This window comes from Lactuca saligna, chromosome 5 (genome assembly GCF_052625555.1).
Source record: "Lactuca saligna cultivar CGN05327 chromosome 5, ASM5262555v1, whole genome shotgun sequence".
In the NCBI taxonomy this organism is placed as follows: domain Eukaryota; kingdom Viridiplantae; phylum Streptophyta; class Magnoliopsida; order Asterales; family Asteraceae; genus Lactuca; species Lactuca saligna.
Genome location: NC_136421.1, coordinates 114522730 through 114536469, shown reverse-complemented (window position 1 = coordinate 114536469; position 13740 = coordinate 114522730). Strand labels below are relative to the sequence as shown.

Here is a 13740-nt window from a genome sequence, read left to right as displayed (position 1 = left end):
ACTTTACCAAGCTCGCGGGGGTAGATTGAAGTAGCGAGTTACAGGGCTGATTCTGACAAGAATCTCGAAAGACACAATTATTTGGGGTATTGGCTTTCCACGCTTTCCGAAGTGTACTAAGCCTTCCCAAAGTGAGTGTTTCTAGAGGAATTTGGTCGGTTACACCGGCGTTCTAAAGGTTTCTTCCTCTTGCTTCTCTTCCTGTCAAGGGTTGCTCCCTTTAGGGTCAAAGTTGGGAGGGGGTCTGTATTTTTCGAGAAGTTCCAGAGGAACTAAGATGGTAGGTCAGCAAGACCCATAATTTTTGGCGTATTCCTGCTAACGCCTTCGGTGCTGATTGTTTCTCAACGGTTTTGATCAATTGAAAGGGTCCTTATGAATTTCCACCTTGATAATGATGTGTCTTGAGAATTGGACTCCTCGATTCCAAAACTCGTATCTGGAGAACTTCGGGTAATACTTCTCTGATCATATTGCTTCTGTGGTTTGTTGTAGCTGCTCTCCTTGGTTTCCTTCTTACTACGAGGGTAGACAAGTAAGTCGTGTGTAATGACGATGATGAACTGATCCTAGCAATAATGGCATATCCTATTTATTACGTTCATGAATCCAACGAGTGGGTTTGGTCCTATCCGAGGGTTATCACTACGAACTTTCAGCGTCTGCATCGAAATTGGAGGATTGTTCTCGGACATCCTTCTTCAATACTCGTGACTGGTGATATTCTGATCTCAGGTCCAAATCCTGAAGGGTACCTCGTTCCTTGAGGTTGGTCGGCCTATTCGTTAATGCGAGGCAGATAGTAAAGGTTTCTATTAGAGATGTTGTCGGGGCCTCTGAAATCGATGGAATTATGAGCAATTTGTCTTTCTAATTTGAAGAATAAGACCGGAGCTTTTCAGGGTGAGAAGCTTGGTTCTTCAATTTCATTGTTGAGTAGTTCGACAGGTTTGACCTGACAGCTCTTGTAGCTCGGTAGGAAGTATGTGGGTTTGGTTTACACGACTAGGCCTTTTTGAATGGTAGGACATTCACTCGTCCTTCTGGGCAACCTTAGCCTGAAGTTCATGGCAAGATTCGCACCTGGTTGTATCCATCCCAAGCTTCCTTGCTTGAACCTTGTATGTTGTATGCATGACCTTCCCGAAAGGTCTCCTGTACATACTTGTGATAGGGCTTTGGGGAGTATAACACTCCTCTGGTGCGTGTTTTGGAGTTCCACAGCGAGAGATGACCCAAAGGTCCGTGCTGGATGTTTATGAGAGACGATAGTTTCGATATTCGGGGGGGTTAGGCGAAGGGCCCTTTTGTAGTCGTTAAATCGGGAAGACGAGGGCTATATCAATCAAAATTGAATAACAACAACACTATCTTTTTAGATAACATGAGATAAGTTGTATTCGAAGGAAGAGATCACTAGAGTGATAGAGTGTCCTGTATTTCTTTTCTGTGTGTTCCGTTTTGTTAAATGTTATGATTATTGCAGATGATTCATACCACAGTGTCTAGCACTGGTAGTGGGTGTGTTTTTCAATAGCCATTAATGATACTTGATATCATGATTCCTGACAGGTCTCCTCATGATCGAGCGGTATATGGTCGTCGTATGTAAATTGATATCGTGCAATCGTCGAGTGGGTGACCCCACTCAACCCCTAATACTAGACATGGAATCGGAGTCAGGATGGAATTATCTGTTTCAAGACTTTAGTATTTTGATTCTAAATTAACCCCGATGTATGGACAAGGTCATCACAACTTACAAGTAATGCTCCTAAGGTCACATATGAATGTCTTTGGTTTGATTTGTATGAGAGAGAAAATATTTTAGCTACTTTTTAGAAGGAATGTTACTTTAGTAAGCGTACCAAATTCATTACAAACATATAGTACGTAAACGTTTTGTCGTTGGGAACATTACAAAAGTCCTAACATGGTTCCCTTGCTGCTTCTGTTGGTGTGTTCATCACATTCCTCCTGTTCCTTCGTCGTTCTTCTCAGTTGGACATTCTCTCTTGAAGTGTCCCATTTCACCACATAGGCAGCATACTGGGCCTACCTTGGTGTAGTTGATTGAAGGGAGGTGATGGGCCGAGGCCCTACAGAAACGGACGATATGCCCTTTCCTGTTGCAGTTTTTACAGTGCATCTCCCGGCAAGCCCCATGATGATGAAAGCCACATTTGTTGCACTTTGGGAGTGATCCCTCATATGGTCTGGCAGACATTTGGGTGTCCGTCCCCGAGGCTAGTGTCGAGGCATGTGTCATGACTGCTGTTGTAATGGTAGGGGCGGCCCTAGGTTGTTGTCTTTTAGTGTATCCCTTAGATTGTTGGCGCTCTTTCATGTCCCAAAACTTTCTCTTCTTGTTCGTAGGTTCGTGGCCTGAGGTATTTTTGTTGGTAGGTACCCATTGGTGTCCCTGATTGTTACCACAATTTGTATTGTTAGTACCGCTTCCACCCCTATTGACGTTGTTAGTATTGAAATGCACCATGACGGCTGCCACAGCTGCCGTGACTGCAGCTTGAAAAGTAGCGACGTCTATCTGAAGTGTTGGCGCCTTGCTAGTTGGTTTGTTGCCTCTTGGTGAAGACATAACTCTGTTTCATGACGAAAAACAACTTCATTAGTGGAAATGATTGTCTTAAGTGCATCCTTACAATTTATATTTACGCATATAAATTTTTGCACATTACTGTACTATTCTTAGTGTTTCTGCTAACGCTCCCGAGATGGAGTTATGGCAGTAGTTAGGAGTAGGTTTCATATGGACGTTAAGCTTTACTCCTCTTAGAATCATGTTCATCCGAACACCTTGGCTGAGGAATTTTGATGGGATCCGGTGCATTAGTGCTGGTATGATCGCACCCATAGGTCTATGAAGAAGAAACTTCTCAACAAATGTTTAAAGGTGAGACGATAATGAGTTTATAGAATGGATATATGTCGCGAGTTTTCTAACTAAGTTTATCTCATATCGATTTTTATCAAAGTTCGGTTGTTTAGGGTGTTTTGAAAACAATTTATAACGAGATTCTTTGTATAATAAACTCATGTATTTTAGTAGCTCGGTATCCAAGTGAAACCTTATACTTGACCCAAGCTAGGTCCTTATCACGACCTAATGATGTATGCTTAGTTATATAATTAAGGCTAGATAGACATTCGAGTCGGATAGGTACATCCTAAGCCCATCTTGTTAATATGACCCTAGAATCTATGGTTTCAGTGAAAATTTCGACCTCGATGCAAGTCTTCTTCACATTTGTGCATGGGCAGGTTTTGATAGTAGATAGATTTCTCGATTAGTATGACCACTTAATTTGTAGTGTCGTGATTTTACTTACAATAGAGTAACACCAACGCATACTTATGAAGCTAATTTACCAGGTCTGGTGAGCGGCCTGAACTCTACTTATGATGATCCATCCCTTGTGATGCCTGAGGCAAGGTCGATGCAATTTTGTAGCTCTGCCAATCAACGCTTGGCTACAATCATCCTTTCTTTGAATGTTGTGTGTCCTACCCTTTTACTCTCTTTCCTCTTCACGAGTGGCGATAAGGTCCTAAAAAGAGAGTTGGTATCGGGAATAGTAGTATAATTCTGAGTCACCGGTACATGAGATGGTGGGGTCTATAGTAGTGCGCAGTTTTCTGAACTCAAATTGTAGTCTTCCTGTTTTAATCCCCGATGATCACGATCCGCCGGGTCTTTGCCGGGAGGGCTCTGTCCGTCAGTCCCCCGTGGTTGAGGTCATAGCACCCTCGTTGGTCTCCACATGGTGGTTGTTGTCATTGTTGTCGATATTCAACTCTCGATCACGATTGCCCAACGGGTCACAGGTTCATTATAGTTGAAACGGTTCACGGAACCCTTGCTATGCATGGAGGATTGATTACCTCCGGTCCCGCTTATGATTCTTCTCATAACCATTCACCATTCCTCGAGTTCGGATTAGGAAAGTAAGGGTCGTCCGGCAAGTAGGATTTTTGCTATGCCGTATTTGCGAGAATAGAAGTGGAGGAGATAAGTACGATGCGTCTAACTCTATTATCACTTACTTATAGGGGGTGATCCTTATTAGTTACTCCTATAATGACATAGTGCATACTAATTACATATAACAAGATACGATAGACCTTTGAATAAGTGATCCCACTCTAGGTCCACATCCAAACAAGGAAAAGGAAGTAAAGTAATGACCACAAATTCTAAGTCTATAATTTCTAAGTTATATATAACCTTAAAGTATCCACTTAGGGACTATAGACCTATTATTAAGGATCTATTTAGTTTTCATATAAGTTATGATATTACAAAATACTCCTATAGTATTTTAAACTCATGTTCTGTTCTAATGATCTCATTGTGGTAGTGTTGGTAAGTTTTAAACTTGTTGCCATATCACAACTATTCTTGGGCATGTGCTAATCACTCCTCGGACCAGCATAGTTGATCAGGCTATGCCACTCCCAAGACTGACCATACATCCCCGAGCTTACCTGTGATATTCAACAATCATTACTTTTGTTTTGTTCTAGAGAGGTGCTGACCTTAATATGTATGTATGCATGTATACCTTTAATAAGAAAACTATTTATTTCTAAAAGTATAGTTGTTTTGAAACTTTAAATCAGAGACTTAGTCCCAATGCATTTATAGTTTGTATATCTTATGTGGTTTGATATACTGAGTTCACTATAAACAATGCTCTGATACTAATCTGTCACACCCCCAAACCAAGGATGGCGGAAACGTCCGGGGGTGGATGACTTCATGTAGAGTATCACAACAATGAGTATAATAGTGTTCAAAGTAAATACAACCAACACAAATATAATTGAAAACGTTACATTAAAGCACATGTTTACATGATTCACATCAATTACATTATGATACAAAATGAACTGTTTGACGATTTATCGTCCCATCCTCAAAACGTTGTTGATTTCCTATTTTCACTGAATTCCTGAGAATACAAGTAGTTTTGAAAAGTGTCAACACAAAGGTTGGTGAGTTTATAAGAGATTTCGTTAGAAAAGTAAATCGTTTTCCTTGTAAAAGCGTTAGAATATGTATCAAGAAAATCCGATATTTTCTTTAAAATCTGTGTAATGTAGTCTTATGACTGAAGACCAAAATGTATAAGTAACCTTTCTTATTAATAGAAAATGTTATGTATTTAAATGGATGTGGACGCTTTTGAATTAAATGAAATTTCTGTACGTTCTCATATTTGTTAATACATTATATATATGTAGTCCTAAATTAGAGGACCGGGTAATAACAAGTATTGACCATACTTTAAAGGTATAAATGTGGTTTCAAATGATGTGTAGTCGTAACTACCAAAACCAAAAGTGTACAGTAAAATCTGTACTCATAGAGATAAAAAGTGATTTTAAATCGACATAAAACTTATTTAGGTTTTAAAAATAAAATCTCGTAAACTTATGGATTGTTATATCCTATGTGAGTCGCTATAATCATACTATGACTATGTGAACCTGCCACGACGTTCTCAGGCGTCGCGAAAACTGGAATGACATTTGTCACCCGTAGACCTGCAGGTCCAACTGTAGCTAGCAGCAAGGTGTGGGGTGTCAAACCCAATATAGATCTATATACAAGTATCACGTTCTCCCTCAAGGAGATTCTGATTATAACTACCAGGAATTATATCTCGCACTCGGACATACGGGGGGAGAGAGAGAGAGAGAGAGAAAGAGTCTCACAATATAAGATAACAAGTTTACGTGAAATGTGTGTGAATATAAATCTTTCTTGTATGAATGTACCCTTTTTGTACGAGTGTGTTGAGTGATGTATCATAAACTATACCTATTATAGTTTATCTAAAATGTATGTATATGTATGAACTCTTTTATGGAAATGTATTAGTGTTATGAATTTATCAAACTATAGGTTAACAAGTTTACGTGAAATGTGTGTGAATATAAATCTTTCTTGTATGAATGTACCCTTTTTGTACGAGTGTGTTGAGTGATGTATCATAATGTCACAACTGTAAATTTTGAGCCGTGTAATCTATGCATTCAACCTAATGTGAATCAAAAACTTCAATCAAATACAAGTACTATAAGTAGTCATCAAACAATTGGAGACCCTAGAAGTTCTTGTTAAGTCCATTTAGGACTAGGACTTCCTTATTGGATCCAAATGGACCAATAAGCTTCCAATTGGACTATCATGGGTTTAGGACCCTAATTGGGCTCTAATTGGACCCACATTCGTTTATTTCAATATTTTGGGCTAAGTAGAACCTAGAATGAAATAAAACACAAGTTTTGATCCATAACTTAACCTAACCTAGCTTAATAAAGCATAAAAATCACAATTTTATTTTATAAGTCCAATAAATACCCTAAACTACCTCTAATGTTGGGCTTAGGGGCAAAAGCCCAAATTTTTCCTCTTTCCCTTCATATTCTCGGCCCAAGGCCCAAACACAAGGAGAGGTTGACTTTTAAGTGCCACCTCATTTTTACCCATGGGTTCTCCATGCAAAAATCACATTCATCCATGCAAGCATCACCTCAAAGTCTTTTCTTCCTTCTCTCTCTCTCTCCCTCTCCCTTCTTGTTTCGGCCGAGGATAACCAACACACACACACATCTCACAAATTCTCTCAAAAATTCTCTCAAGAAACTCTCTCCTTTCCCCCTCCAAAAATCTCGAAATTTAGGGACTTTCCAAGAGGATTTTGCAAGTAAATCATCATCTAAGCATCCTAGAACTATCTCAAAACTCGAGATCTTCATCAAAGGGAGCCAAGGCCAAAAACACTTCATTTTTCCTTCCATTTCCTTGCAAAAAAAAAAAAAAAACCGAACCAACACCCCAAGGTGAGCTTCATACCCCCCTATTTTCTGTTTTCACTTGTTTTTGGGGGGAGAATACAAGTCATATGTGTAGATCTATATGTATTTGTGTGCCTTGTATGATTTCCATGCTTATATGTATGCTTTTATGTGTTTTTATGTTGGATCTAGCCTCAAAACTCATCAAAACCGAGATGTAACTTGTGCTACATGATTTTAACTTCAAATATATTTCTAAACACTAAGTGCTTCAAGAAAAATTGGCTAAGTAGTTAATGATAATTTCTTTGGGTTAAAAACACAAATTTTGGGCCTAAAATGTGAAAAATGCAAAAATAAGGGTCCAAAACGACATTTCACAGATTCTGATGGATGAAGTGTGCTAAAACAGTTTTCATAAGTAAATTTCTGGAAATATACTCATTTAGTGGACTAAAATCATAAATTTTAAGCTTAATGGGCTAAAAATGTAATTTTCGGCCCAATAAGGCCCATTATGCAAATTTTTCTGTTTTGGAGGGCCAAAACCGTAACTTTCTGTAAAACAGTGGACTATAAGTGTTCCAACTCCTTTTCAAAGGTTAAAAACGCTTTTTAAATTTAAAAAGGACCAAAGTTGCAAAATTTTTCCAAATTGGGCCAAAATTGTAAAAGTTGCGAAAAGAAGGGGTTAAAACCGTAAAAACTGCATCTCCAGGAACTTAAACTGTTTTTATGAAAAATATGTTGAAAAATATTAATTTCAATAATTTTTGGTATTAAAATGTCAAGAAAAATAGTTTGAGGACTAAACCGGGAAGTATTTTATATAAAGGGTTAAAAATGTAATTTTTACAAATGATGAGGGGCTGAAAACAGAAATATTTCAAGGCTAGTTCAATATACACAATTTGATCAAATAATGGCATCGTGACTATCGACGAAATTCAATACACTACAATACCAAAAGTCGTTGTTAAACGAATTGGTTCGGTCTCGAACCAATAAAATCCGAAAACTACTAACACTACGACGCTATGACACTACGACACTACGATTCATACAACTAACGATTTGGAATTCACTATACATACGAGTGTGCACAGACGTCTACGCACCATCTTCGGGCCCCAAAAGTGTAAAATCTTGTTCGTTGAGCCTAGCTAGCCCAATGACCTGATCTTAAGGCCCGAAGACCTCTATCTTACGAAGTGTTGGGTTTTACCAATCCGACACGACGTAACCGGACTTTCAATGGCTGTAGACTACTGGTCCCCAAGGGTCCTTTAGTGTCGCCAGTGGAGTCTGCCTTTTTGCGAGGCGGGTCTGGGACCCCTCGTACACTATATCCCCAACCGGTTAATGGAGTCACCGGGGTCTTCGTGACCTCTTTCTCTTCGGATGTGGGACTACACCTAGTCAGGGCGATTGGATAACGCGATTAGTACTGACGACGCCTTCGGGTTCGTTAGTATAACTATAAACTGGGCGTTTGTGTAACGCGAGTTTGTAGTAAATAATCCTGCTCGAGAACCTTCCAACGTCGCCTGTGACTGACACTATGCGCTATGCAATGATTTCAATGTAACTTCATGTAATATAAGAAATTAGGAAAACATCGGGTTTTCCTAGGGTTTTGTTTTAATACATACAGATTCAAAACGCATACAACCTTGATGAACAAATTTTCTTTAAGTATAGAAACAAACAAGCATACCTATGGATCTTCACAACATTTTCAAAAGCTTTTCTGTTCAGAAAATATCGGATTTTCTGGTGGTTTTCAAACAATACAAAACATTGGATTTCAAACACTACTTATGAACTCACCAACATTTCATATGTTGACGATTTTCAAAATACTTGTATTCTCAGGGAACCAGTGAGTCAAGGGAAATCCTATTCAGTGACGGATGCGGTTTATTTTTGTATGAATTGAACGAATTAATTTTTGGGGAATGTAATGTTTAAACAATGTATGATATGTAAACGCTACTGGTTGTACTATGTTAATGAATGGTGACGAATGTTGTTATGTTTCATATATATTCAATGTTATGGTATTCAATTGAGTCACGACAGCCCCCGGACGTTTCCGCCGTCTGGTTCGGGGGTGTGACAGGTTGGTATCAGAGCTTTGTTTATAGTGAACTAGCATGTCGAGCCATACATTGACATGCAACTATAAACCAAAAAGAGGGACTAACATAACTCTGAACAACACAAGTAAATAAAACACACTTGCTTGCATTAGGGATAAGAACCTAGCGTCGAATCAAACACAATAATGCTGGTATCTTGGTTAATTCGGGACTGTTCTTAGGGATACCAAGGAGTGAATGTAGCCTGATCAACTACATTCTCTCCAAGGTAAAACTAACACACGTCTTGATGAGATCGGGATAGCCAGGGAACCTAAAACTATACCCTTTATCACCCAAAAAGAGAATGTTGCTTAGTATGTATGATAGATATAGCATCCTAGGATAATGTAGTATATTTACGTACTCGCGCAGACAGCATGGCTGGCTTTCATCACCCGGGAGACCCCTACTTCCCTAATCAGGGAAACAACGGGTGGCCAGAGGAGGAGCAGCAGGGTATTCAGTTTTATCAGGCCTTAGTAGCTCACGGGATGCTTGTGGATGAGCCAGGAGGGAATCCAGGCGGAGCACACGATGTCGGACCCGACGAATACATAGACACTGAATACGAATTTAGAGAGCTCGACGATGACGACAAAGACGGTCGGGTCGGGGACCAGAACCCCCTCCCGCCATGCGAGGACGAGGCCCAACCCGATCACCCTGCTCCACCAGCGAACACCCCAGGAGAGAACCGTTCCCTCGAAGCTGAGATCGCTGCACTGCGACGACAGCTGTATGCGATGGAGGCTCGAGCAGTGCGAGCAGAGCATGAGAGGGATGAGGTTATAGGAGACATGGCAGAGATGGCGCAGCTACTGACACAACATTTCGGCATATGACTTCGGCACCACCTCCTGACGCAGCTCATCGCGGTTAGGAATAGACTTATCATAGTAGGTTATTAGGAACTATGTTATGTACTCCGGCTCTATGATTAAGTGACTACACTACTCATGGAGCCGTTATGCTGTCAGATTAGCGTTATCTATGTATGCTCCTACGAGCAAATTTTCTTGTACTAAATGCGGATAATATTAATGAACTTTTGTGTGTTTTGCTAAGTTATTCTTAGTTGCTATGTGTTGAGACATTATGATTGCATGCTTGATGATAGTAATGTTTAGGTTCGCACCATACACCTAGATAGTAGGGTCGCAACCTCCCAGAAACCACGAACACTCAACATCTTTCCGTTTCATGACAGAAGGATGCCTCGCCCAACTACTCGCGGAAACCCAGGACCAACCCCGCCCGAAGCTGACTCCACTGCCTTCCAGGCAGCCGTGTCTGCTGCAGTCACAGCAGCGATGGCACAACTTCACCGAGGAAACAACGGAGGAGGTAACGGGCAAGGATCTGGGAGTTCGAACAACGGGACGAACCAAGGACTCACTAGAGCATGCACCTACAAGGATTTTGCGAACGCTAAACCCCGAACTTTCAACGGTACCGGAGGAGTGATCGCCCTAAAGCGATGGATCGAGAAGGTAGAATCGGTGTTCGAGATATGCGAGTGCCCCGAGCAGATGAAGGTGAAGTTCGCGGCCTGCACTTTCGTGGACCAAGCACTCACTTGGTGGAATGGTCACATAGAAGCTATGACACTCCCTATTGCCAACTCTATACCCTGGACAGAAATGAAAGAGATGTTGACGGCTGAGTACTGCCCCCGAGGTGAAATACAGAAGATGGAGCAGGAGTTGTGGAACCTCACGGTGCAGAATGGGAACATTGATGCTTACATATCGAGGTTCAGCGAACTATCCCTGTTGTGCCCGGGTATGATCACATCAGAGGGAAAGAAGATTGAACGATTCATCTGGGGACTGACATCCCCCATTCAAGGGAATGTGATAGCTGCTAACCCTGAAACGTTTGACAGCGCGAAGAGATTGGCAAAGAGGCTATATGATCATAACCACAAAAAGGGCGAAAAACCAGTGGAGACCGAGAAGAAGAAGGAGAGCGATGGTAAGAAAGGATGGAACCACAAGAGGAAGGGGCTTCAGGGCCCCGAGACCTCAAAAAGGCAGCAAACAGTGGCAGTTAACGCTGTTACTGCGCCGGTTCCAGTCACCTCACATGCTCCAGCCTCAGCTGCTTCAAATGCTTCAAGGCCCTATTCCGGTAGTCTTCCCAAATGCAACAAGTGCAGTTTCCATCACCAAGGAGAATGCCGGGAACTCCATTGCACCAGTTGCAACCGAAGGGGACACACTGCAAGGTTCTGCAGGACTTATCCTTCTCAGAACCAGAGTCAGGGGAACAACCAGAACAACAACAACTACCGCAATAACAACAACACCAATGCCGGCGGCAGTAATGCAGGGTCTAGCCACACCTGCTACGGGTGTGGAAGGACGGGACATTTTCGCCGAGATTGCCCTAACAACAACAACTCAGGAAACGGAGGAGCAGGAAGAATGTTGACTATGGGTCAGAGTGATGCAGTTCAGGACCCCGCAGTTGTGACCGGTACGTTCCTCCTAAACCACACTTATGCATGCATCTTATTTGATACCGGAGCGGAGCGGAGTTTCGTAAGCGATAAGTTTAAACACTTATTAAAACAACAACCCCAAAAGTTAAATGAAACCTATACGGTGGAAATGGCCAATGGGAAGACCGAATCCACTAGGGAAATCTACACTGGATGTACCCTAACCCTTAACCAACACGTCTTACGAGTAGATCTGATGCCAGTGTCAATTAGGAGTTTCGATGTGATTATCGGCATGGATTGGTTAAGTCCCCACCATGCTGAGGTTTTGTGCCACGAGAAGGCCGTTCGCCTTCGTCTCCCGAATCACGAAACCCTAGTAATTTACGGAGACAAACCTAGCACGAATCTTCGTCTTATCTCGTGCATCAAAGCACAAAAACAACTGCGAAAGAACAACCTAGCGTTCTTGGCCCACATAGTGGACAAGGCCAAAGAAGAAATTAACATCCAAGACATTCCGGTGGCGTGCGAATTCCCGGACGTGTTTCCTGAAGATCTTCCAGGAGTACCCCCAGAGAGACAGGTTGAGTTCCGAATAGACCTCGTCCCAGGAGCAACTCCTCTCGCTAAGTCACCATATCGATTGGCACCTGCTGAAATGCAGGAATTGTCCAGCCAACTCAGTGAGCTTCTGGACAAGGGATTTATCCGACCTAGTTACTCGCCATGGGGAGCTCCGGTGCTCTTTGTCAAAAAGAAGGACGGATCTTTCAGAATGTGCATCGATTACAGAGAGTTGAATAAACTCACTGTTAAAAACCGCTACCCACTTCCACGAATCGATGATCTATTCGACCAGCTCCAAGGAGCTAGCTATTTTTCTAAAATTGATCTACGGTCCGGATACCATCAACTCAAGGTCCGAGAAGAAGATATCCCAAAAACCGCTTTCCGAACCCGCTATGGACATTATGAATTCGTCGTAATGCCCTTCGGTCTAACAAATGCACCCGCCGCATTTATGGACCTAATGAATCGAATCTGTAGACCGTTCTTGGACAACTTCGTCATTGTGTTTATCGATGACATCCTCGTCTACTCTCGAAGCAAAGAGGAGCATGGCCAACATCTCCGACAAATCCTAGAGACCCTGCGAATGGAAAAGCTGTACGCCAAACTCTCCAAGTGCGAGTTCTGGCTCCGGAGTGTGAATTTCCTAGGCCACGTAGTAAGCCAAGACGGAATTCATGTGGATCCTTCTAAGGTCAAAGCGGTGGAAGGATGGGCAACTCCGACTACGCCCACAGAGATTCGTCAGTTCTTAGGCCTAGCAGGCTACTATAGGAGATTCATCCAAAACTTCTCAAAAATCGCCAAGCCACTTACCTTGCTTACGCAAAGGAGTGTGCCATTCAAGTGGACAGACCGGCAAGAATTTGCGTTTCAAGCCCTGAAGCAAGCTCTTTGTAGCGCTCCTGTATTATCTCTACCCGAAGGAACGGAAGATTTTGTAGTTTACTGCGACGCGTCGAACCAAGGCTTAGGTTGCGTTCTCATGCAACGTGGAAAAGTGATAGCATATGCGTCCCGCCAATTAAAGACGCACGAAGTAAACTACACCACCCACGACCTAGAACTGGGAGCTGTGGTCTTCGCTCTAAAAATTTGGAGGCACTATCTGTACGGTACAAAGTGCACCATCTTCACGGACCACAAAAGTCTCCAGCACATCTTGAATCAGAAGGAGCTGAACATGAGACAACGAAGATGGGTGGAGTTGTTAAACGACTACGAATGCGAGATCAAGTACCATCCAGGCAAGGCCAACGTGGTAGCTGACGCATTAAGTCGGAAGGAGTACACAAATCGCCGTACGAAAACGCACTCGATAACCATCCAGTCTCATCTGACCGCTCAAATTGCATCAGTCCAGGCCGAGGCTATGGAAACGGAAAATAGAACCAGCGAGGCATTACGCGGAATGGAGAAGAACCTGGAAGTCAGAGAGAATGGGGTATACTACTTCATGAACCGTATTTGGGTTCCAAAAATCGGAGGATTCAGGGAGATCGTTATGAAGGAAGCCCACAAGACACGATACTCCATTCATCCTGGTTCGGACAAGATGTATTTGGACATTAAGCAGCACTATTGGTGGCCTAACATGAAGGCGGAAATCGCAACTTATGTTAGTAAGTGCCTTACGTGTGCCAAAGTAAAAGTGGAATACCAGAAACCTTCCGGATTGTTACAACAACCGGAAATCCCTGAGTGGAAATGGGAGGGGATTTCTATGGACTTCGTGACCAAGCTGCCTAAGACGTC

The 13740-nt window shown here is 42.2% G+C and overlaps 1 pseudogene; it reads left to right on the top strand.

The window, feature by feature from the left end:
* Positions 1-9460: 9460 nt before the first annotated feature.
* The window catches only part of LOC145045618 (large ribosomal subunit protein uL2mz, N-terminal part-like), a 51506-nt pseudogene continuing 47226 nt past the window's right edge, over positions 9461-13740 (top strand).